This window comes from Bidens hawaiensis, unplaced genomic scaffold, assembly GCF_021521415.1.
Source record: "Bidens hawaiensis isolate Kalapana, Puna unplaced genomic scaffold, B.hawaiensis_p1.1 tig00003752_1, whole genome shotgun sequence".
In the NCBI taxonomy this organism is placed as follows: Eukaryota; Viridiplantae; Streptophyta; class Magnoliopsida; order Asterales; family Asteraceae; genus Bidens; species Bidens hawaiensis.
In genome coordinates this window covers 262,383-271,021 of record NW_027491215.1, presented here as the reverse complement: position 1 = coordinate 271,021, position 8,639 = coordinate 262,383, and positions in this window count along the sequence as shown.

The window sequence follows — 8,639 nt, the reverse complement described above, 5'->3', positions numbered from 1 at the left end:
CGGTCCCGGACTGAACCAACAATTGGTATCAGAGCCACGGTTACCGCTAGAAGGGTCTAACAACCGATCTAGCAAGCCGAGCTCTTGATTTTATGCGTTCTGGACGTTAAACTGTTGTTGTGTTCTTCGTGTTCTTCACGTTTTCTGGGCTGGCGATGAAGGAGTCGAATCTGCCATTCGATCGAATAGGCCTATTCGATTGGCTGATTCGATCGAATCAGATTGTATTCGATCGAACTGGTCTTCTCGCTCAAAAGTGTCAAATTCAAACGCCAGTTTTCCCGCCCATTCGATTGACTTCATTCGATCGAATCAGATTGTATTCGATCGAACTGGTTTTCCCACTCAAAGTGTCAAATTCAAATAGCTGATCGAACCAGTTCTTCATTCGATCGAATCTGTGCTTCATTCGACCGAATGAGCCCCATTCGATTGAACATGTTCCAGACCAAAAAAAAAAAAAAAAAAAAAAAAAAAAAAAAGAGTCTGGAACGCCCGCTTACACGAAAATTTGCCCAAGCCATTTTTATAAGTCGGGAAGTCTTCTGAAAAAGTTTGGCAAAAATAAAATTTTTTTTTCGACAAAATTTCCGGGAAATTTTCGGTTAATTTTCGGGTCAGTGATGAAGATTTTTCTGGACATCCTATACAAGTTGATTACAATCCGGAAAAAGTTTGGTGACAGTGAAATTTTCACTGATATTTGCCGGCAAAGTCAGAGCGTTTAAATGTTTAATGGTTAAAGCGGCAAATTGGGATAATGAACAAAGCACAATCACCTGAAGGAATGATCGTTTATAAGTTTAATGGATAACCCCTTGTTCATTGAGCTTCTACAGTGGTGATTGTTATAAGAACACAGAGGAACAGAGAAAAGTGATTACTGATGAGTTATGATGTTATTCATTCAACATGTCAGACCTTGAAACATGAATAACGGTAATCGAGTTAATATGTGGGGTAGTCAGGAGCATCTGACTATTTATGGGCCAATCAGCGTCAAATAATTTATTTTCCGCATTCTGAAGATTCTGCTTTGTGGAGAGAATCTGAGTTTGAGTTATTGTGGGATAGTCAGGAGCATCTGACTATTTATGGGCCAATCAGCGTCAAATTTTATTTTCCGCATGTGAGAATTCCGCTTTGTGGAGGGAATTCTGTTGAAGAATGGTGATTCGCAATCACGAAGTTAATGATGTGTCTTTGTCTCCGATGATGAATCTGCATACAAACTAATCTGTTTAGGGGGAGTAGCTGTGGATCGGAAGCCTCATCGAAGATTGCCCAATACATTATTAAGTCAGCGGAAGACGATATGAGCTTACACGTCTATATATTGGGATACACGCCAACGTCTGAGGGGGAATTTCTATAGTTGGTTGTTTTTAAACAGATTGTTTTGTCTGAAGATGTCAACAATGGAGAACACTTTGCATCATTAACTGAGAGTTCAGTCTAAGGGGGAATCTGCTGCAATGATGGTATTCTACCACGTGATTATCAAGCCAGGGCAGAGATTGACTGAAGATTGCAAGAGGTGTTTACAGCAATTCGCAAGCAACGTCCAAGGGGGAATATGTTGGTGCATGTTTTGTGGCCGTCGCTTGGCGAATAGTTTAGAATGTTTATGTTGTATGCTGTACACCTAGATAGTGGTCCACGCCGAAAGTCATCCATTCGAAAGAGCATTTTCTGATGGATACTCATTCGATCGAACCAGTCTCTGATTCGATCGAATGAGTCTGCTATTCGATCGAATAGGACTCATTCGATCGAATGAGTCCTGATCGAATAGCAGTGGGTATAAATACCCAGCTTTCAGGCGTGGTTTGTTAAGGATTTGCGTGCCCGGAGCCCAGGTGCTGTCCGGATGAGGGGGGAGGCCATGCTCGACCTCCCCCTGCCATAGATCGTGATTTCAGTGTTTAAACAAGCATGTAATCTTTCGTTTTTATCAATGAAATCGTTTGTTTCGTGTTTGTTTCTATCCGTCTTTGGTTATCAAACCTTCCGTCTCGAACGCGCTCGGATCGTCTCGGTCCCGGACTGAACCAACAACATCCGAGCAAGCTTTTACTTAGCCGAGTACAATATTTTGCCTACCGGGCAAGGTTTACTTCAAATAGTCTTCTTAAGTGGTTATCCGAGCAGGGTTTGCAAATTAGTGTGTTTCCGAGTAGGGTTCACTAGCTTATGTAAATCCGGGCAAGGTTCACTTTATCAAGCAAGTCTGTTCTTCAGAGCCAAGTATATTACTCTTCCGAGTAAGGTTTGGTTAACCAAGTCCAAGAAGCCAAGTGATTGGAAGACCGGGCAAGGTATTCATTAATAAGTATGATCCGAGTATGCTTGATAATCTAAAGGGATATTTCTAAGTAATATCGAGTAAGGTTCAGCTCGAGCAAGGAACAGTACTCCCGAGTACACTTTGCTAATAAGTTATTTTATAGCAAAGAGCTGAAATGGATCATTGAAGAACAAGGTTGCTCGTAAGGAGTTGTCGGGCAAAGTCTGGCAAATTCTAGAAGACTGAAGTCTACTCGGTGAGTATTTTACTTAGTGAAATACTCTTTAAGTAAAGTCTACCCGGAAAGTGATCCCGAGCACACTTCTATGTTACCAAGTTATAAAGGATGGCCGAGCATACTCGGAAAGATAAGATTGATGCAAAGCCTACCCGAAAGACTTGTTTTACACTTAGTTTATTTTGAATATGTAATCTGAGTATGTATGATTGTATTTGGGGGTTTCTAGAAGGAATGACAGCTGTCCTAGGTTGGCAGGCCTATAAATAGAATATTTAGGGCACGCCGCCAATAGAGGCAGAGAGAGATAAGCCTTTACACTTTCGGATAAGAATGAATATTTTCTAGAAAGTGACGGCTGTCTTAGGATTCCTAGAAAACCCTAAATCGATTATCCTTTTGTATGATTAATATTATATAAATGGAAATCTTTTGAGTGAATCCTGTGTGTGCTTTCTATCTTTGATTATTCATTGCAACCGTATGTTTGTTATTGATTCCGCCTTTAACAAACGGATATCTTTCTAAATATAGCAACCCGTCATTAACTCTCTTGTCGACACATCAATCTGTGTGAGTTATGATATGATTAATTAAGATCTAGGTGAAATCGAGGGACCCGACAAGTGGTATCAGAGCTTGTTACTGCTATTTTGGAAAGATTGTTGCTGATTGAAGATTTGAAGAAGAATGACGTAAGCAGACCTCTGTTCCATTGATTTGTGACGTCAGCAGCCCTGTTTTTCATTTTTCTTCCAGATCTACAATCTACCGGTGTTTTCTCTTCCTTATTTCAATTAAATTTCTAATATTTATATCTAAATCTTGTTCTAATCACATCAGACACATCAGATCTGAGCATTCTGTTTTCAGATCTGATTATTTTGAAATTTTTTTTAAAGGAAATTGATTTTTAATTTCTCAAAATGTCTGGATATGAGGAACAAGAGGTGTCTACTAACAAAATACCAAGGTTGTATGGACAGGAAAACTTTATCAAATGGAAAGTACTCTTTATAGCAGTCGTATGCTACAATGATATTGATATGTGGAACTCCATCAAGAATGGTCCACAAAATGCTGTTGAAGAAGGTGCAAATGCTACTGCAACTGCGGCTGTAAGGGAAAAAATGAGAAAGGTGGATGACAAAGCCTTAGCTATGATTAAGCTAGGTTCGTCTTGGGAGATTTTGACCAAGGTGGCTCATCACACAACTGCCAAGCAAATGTATGATGCCATCCTTGAAATGTATGAAGGGAATACTGAACTAAAGAACATAAAGAAGCAAAGATTGAATAAACAGTTGGAAAGGTTCAAGTATAGGGATGGAGAAAGGTTGAAATCAATACTAGAACGTTTTCTAAGTATTGTGAATGAGTTGAGGACAACGGATTATGTAATGACTGACTTTGATTTGAATACAAAGTTACTCAACTCAATGCCAAAAGAATGGTATACTGCTTGCAAGTTCATCCTTTAGAAGCAAAATTTCAATGAGTTGAAATTGGATGATGTGGTATGCTTTCTTCAGGCTGCAGAACTTGAAATGATAGAGAATGAGATGATAAGGAAGATAGACCCTGCTTCAATGTTTCAAATGCATTGATTGCACCCATGGGAAATCTGTCTACTAAGAACCAACAGCAAATTCCCCTTATTGAAGAACCAGCTGAACATAATGTTGTTACTCCAAAATCTTTCATTGGAGGTAGCACAAGTAATCAAGGAAATCAGCAGAGGTTCAATGTGCAACTGATTGATGATACTGATTCTGCCTCCAAGCCAAGTGTAAATGTTCCTAATACTGGCACATGACATGGTCAAAGAAATGAAACACAAGCTTTGTTGTCTATGTTTACTGAGTCATATAATGCATTTGTTGCAAAGAATATAATTCACACAAGTGTGGTATAAGATGATTTAGAACAAATTGATGCAGATGACTTGGAAGACATGGATTTGAAGTGGCAAGCTGCCATGTTGGGTTTGAGAAGTAAAAGGCTGTATAACAGAACTGGTAGATCTCTGGTTTCTGGTCCCAATGACAGGATTGGATTTGACAAATCAAAAGCAATATGCTACAATTGTCAGCAACCTGGTCATTTTGCAAGAGAATGCAATCAACCGAGAAATTTTCTAATGAATCAATTCCAGAATCAACAACCAGGAAGTCAGCATCAATAAAATCAACCAAGAGGTCAGCAGCATTACCAACAAAATCAGCCAAGATTCAACAACAACAACAGTCAAATGAACAACTTTAACAACAAGTTCAATCCCAACAACAATTACAACCCCAACTTCAACAACTTTCAGCCTCAAATGAATAATCAACAACAAAGTATGCAACAGACTCAAAGTTTTCAAATGAATAACAATCAAAACCTTCAAGCAGCTCAAAATGTTCCAAACAACACTGTTCCAGCAAATCAAAATCAGATCAGAAATCAAGGAAATGTGGCAGTGACTACACAGCATGAAGGAAATTTTGATTGGAGCAATCATGAAGAGGACATTGCAGATGATATCAGGAAAGCAAATGTGGCATTCATGGCCATAATTGAGAAAGAAAAGGGATCATCATCTCAGGTACGCTCTGCTCCTACAGTTGATTTAAATGAACTTATCATTGAATTGAAATCAAAAGTAGGGAAGCTGGAAAGTGAGTGTTTTAGAAAACAAAGCATCATCAATGAGTATGAGGCAAGTGAGTTGATCAGTGATGAAAAGATTAAAAGTCTTGAAGATGATTGCATGATCATTTACAGAACTCAAACTAGATACACCACTGAGATTGATGGATTAAAGAAGATGTTGGTTGAAGAAAAGGTGCAAAACACAAGACTGAATGTTGAAACTGAATTTTTGAAGAATTTGATCTCAATAGGCAACATATGTGGTATAATGAACCAGGTGAATGAACAAGACAAATACAAAACAGTACCACATCCATTCAACAACAACTTCATGCCAAAAGTTGACAAAGAGAAAAGAGATGCATACTTGCAACAATTCAGAGATGTCTTTCAAGACAAGGAAGAATTTGTTGATTTATACAAAAAGGTATAAGTGAATGAAGAAGGAGAGTTTGTGATTAAGAAAGAAGTAAAAGAGAATAAGTCAATTGGAGTTCAAGTCTCTGAGGATATCTTTGATTCAGTTGAGTTGGATCAAGATGATCTGAGTGATCAAATTACTAAAAAGGAAATCAAAGCTGCTGAAAGAGGAAGAAAATATAAGAAACCTGAATCTGCTGATAAACTTCCAAAGTATCCACCAGTCCCACCAAGATTGAAGAAACAGAATGATAAAATAAAAAGAGAACATGTTTATTTTGATATTTGTGAAAGGAGGAAGATAAACTACAATGCAGTCAGACCACCAAGCAAGGCTGTTTTGGGTAAGATAAAGCAGAACAACAAAAAGAAGATGGTGACTGAAAAAGTTGATACAGAAAATTTTATCCCAGTTTATCCAATCTTTTCTAGTCATGAGGTGTTGGATGTTGGAGAAGTGGAAACTATGGAAGAATATGAGAAAAGACAGTCAAGGGTTAGAGAAAGCAGTGATGAAGAACCTATGATTATAGAGAAGATTGTCTTTGTCAAGAGCAAACTTGAAAGGCAAGACATCAAGATTGAGGAATTTGTTCCTTTTTCAATTGATTTTGATGGTTTAAAGAATCAGAAGACTCTAGGAGTCAAGACACCTAAGCCAAGTGAAAGATACAAGAAACCAAAAGAACATGAAATATTCAAAGGCAAGGTTTGGTGCAAAAGGTGTGATGAATATGGTCACCACACAGATTCATGTAATGAAAGATTCAAATTCAAACCATTTCATGTACCAGATGGAACAAAGTATGGGCAAGATTTTGTCCTGTACAAAAAGAAGTATGATGAATATCTGGGAAAAGGAAAGGTGTGTGGAAATGAAACCATGAGCAAAGAAGAGAAGAAATCTGAAAAGGAGACAAGGATTGAAAAGAAAGTGGCTGAACTAGCTAGAAGAAGTAAATCTCCTAAGAAGAATGAGAAATTGATCAAAAAGAACTATCAGTCTGTGAAAATAAAGCAAGATACTCAATCAGTCAAATCTGATAGCTCACAAGGATCATCAAGCAGTGAGAAGACAAGAAGAAAAGATGCACATTCTAGAAATAAACCAACAGAACTCACTGGTGATGAGAAGTTTCTATTAAGACATGGATATGAACGACATGGTTTCCTTTGGAAACCTAAGACTGAGAGTAAGGTTGAGCAAGTTGCTGATGTGAGAGACTACTCTGAGAAGAAGGACTATGTGATAAAGGAGTATGCCAATGACTCAGATGAATACCATTGCCCAACCTCACTTGTCAAAACTCCAAGAGAGTGTGGTTATGAAACTGATCATTCAGACAACTTAGAATTGGCTCATGAAGATCCTAAACCAACAACACTCACTTCCCAAGCTGTGTCTGAAACTGAATCTGATGAACTGCAAGTTGATAAGGCTTGCACTTCATCACTTAACTAATCTAATTTTCTTTGTATGTGCAGGAACAGTCCACTCCTCTAAATGACATATGGTATATGGATAGTGGTTGTTCTAGGCACATGACTTGTGACAAGAGATCTCTTGTCAATTATGAAGAGAAGTATGAAGGTCCAGTAGCTTTTGGGAGTGATGAGAATGGTGGAAAGATTGTTGGAAAAGGAATCTTAACAAATGGGAAAATCTTATTTGATAATGTATTTCATGTTGAAGGTCTTCAGTACAATCTGCTGAGTATATCACAAATGTGTAATAAGGGTTACAAAGTCAGTTTTGATGATTCACACTGTTTCATTTTAAAACCTGAGTTTGTAATTCCACCTGAAATGATTATGATGATGGCACCAAGAAATGGTAACTTGTATGAATTGAATATGAAAGAAGCTGTTTCAAGAGGAGGTGCATGTTTTGTTTCCAAAGCCACTGAAAATGAGTCAAAATTGTGGCATAGGAAACTGTGTCATGTGAACTTGAAGAACATGAATAGAGTTGTCATAGGTGAGCATGTCATAGGTTTACCTACAAGAGAATTCAAGTTGGAAGATCATTGTGATTTATGTCAAAAGGGAAAACAACACAAATCTACTCATAAGTCAAAACTCATCAACTCAATTGATCAAGTACTTGAATTACTTCACATGGATCTCTTTGGTCCAGTGAGTGTACCAAGTATTGGAAAGAAAAGATATTGTCTGGTGATCATTGATGACTATTCAAGATACACTTGGGTTTATTTACTAAGTACCAAGGATGAGACTGCAGAGTTGATTAAAGGTTGTGTAACAATGATTGAGAACAAGTTAAATAAGACAGTCAAGATGATGAGAAGTGACAATGGCACTGAGTTCAAGAATGGAGTTATGCAAGAATTCTGTGAAGCAAAAGGAATACAACAACAATTCTCAGCTCCTAGAACTCCTGAACAAAATGGTGTAGCAGAAAGAAGAAACAAAACACTTATTGAAGCTGCAAGAACCATGTTAGCAGAGGCTAATCTGCCTGTCACTTTTTGAGCTGAAGCTATAAATACAGCCTGCTATGTTCAGAACAGGGTACTTGTCAACAAAAGGCTTAACAAAACTTCATATGAAATATTTCACAACAGAAAGCCTTACATTAAGTTTTTCAAGCCCTTTGGATGCAAATGTTTTCTACTGAACACTAGAGACTATTTGAACAAGTTTCAATCAAAGTCCCTGGATTGTTTCTTTGTTGGATATTCTACACACTCAAAAGCCTACAGAGTCTATGTAGAATATCACTTGAGTGTTATAGAATCTTCTGACATTATTTTTAGTAAGAATCAATTCAATACAGTTGATGGTGCAGCATGGCTGTTTGATCATGAGAAGTTAATAAGGTCTTTCAAGATTTATCCTGAAGACTTTGATGAATCTTTCTACAAGACCAGTGAAATTGAAGAGAAAAAGAAGAAGTCGTTAGACTTAGAAGAATTATGGAAGAAGGTGGCTGAAAAGGAAAAGGAATATAATTTTGTGAAGAACTCCTCATGTGATATTGGTGAACCTAATCAAGAAAACAGTCACAATGTTGAACATAATCATACTGAGAACAAT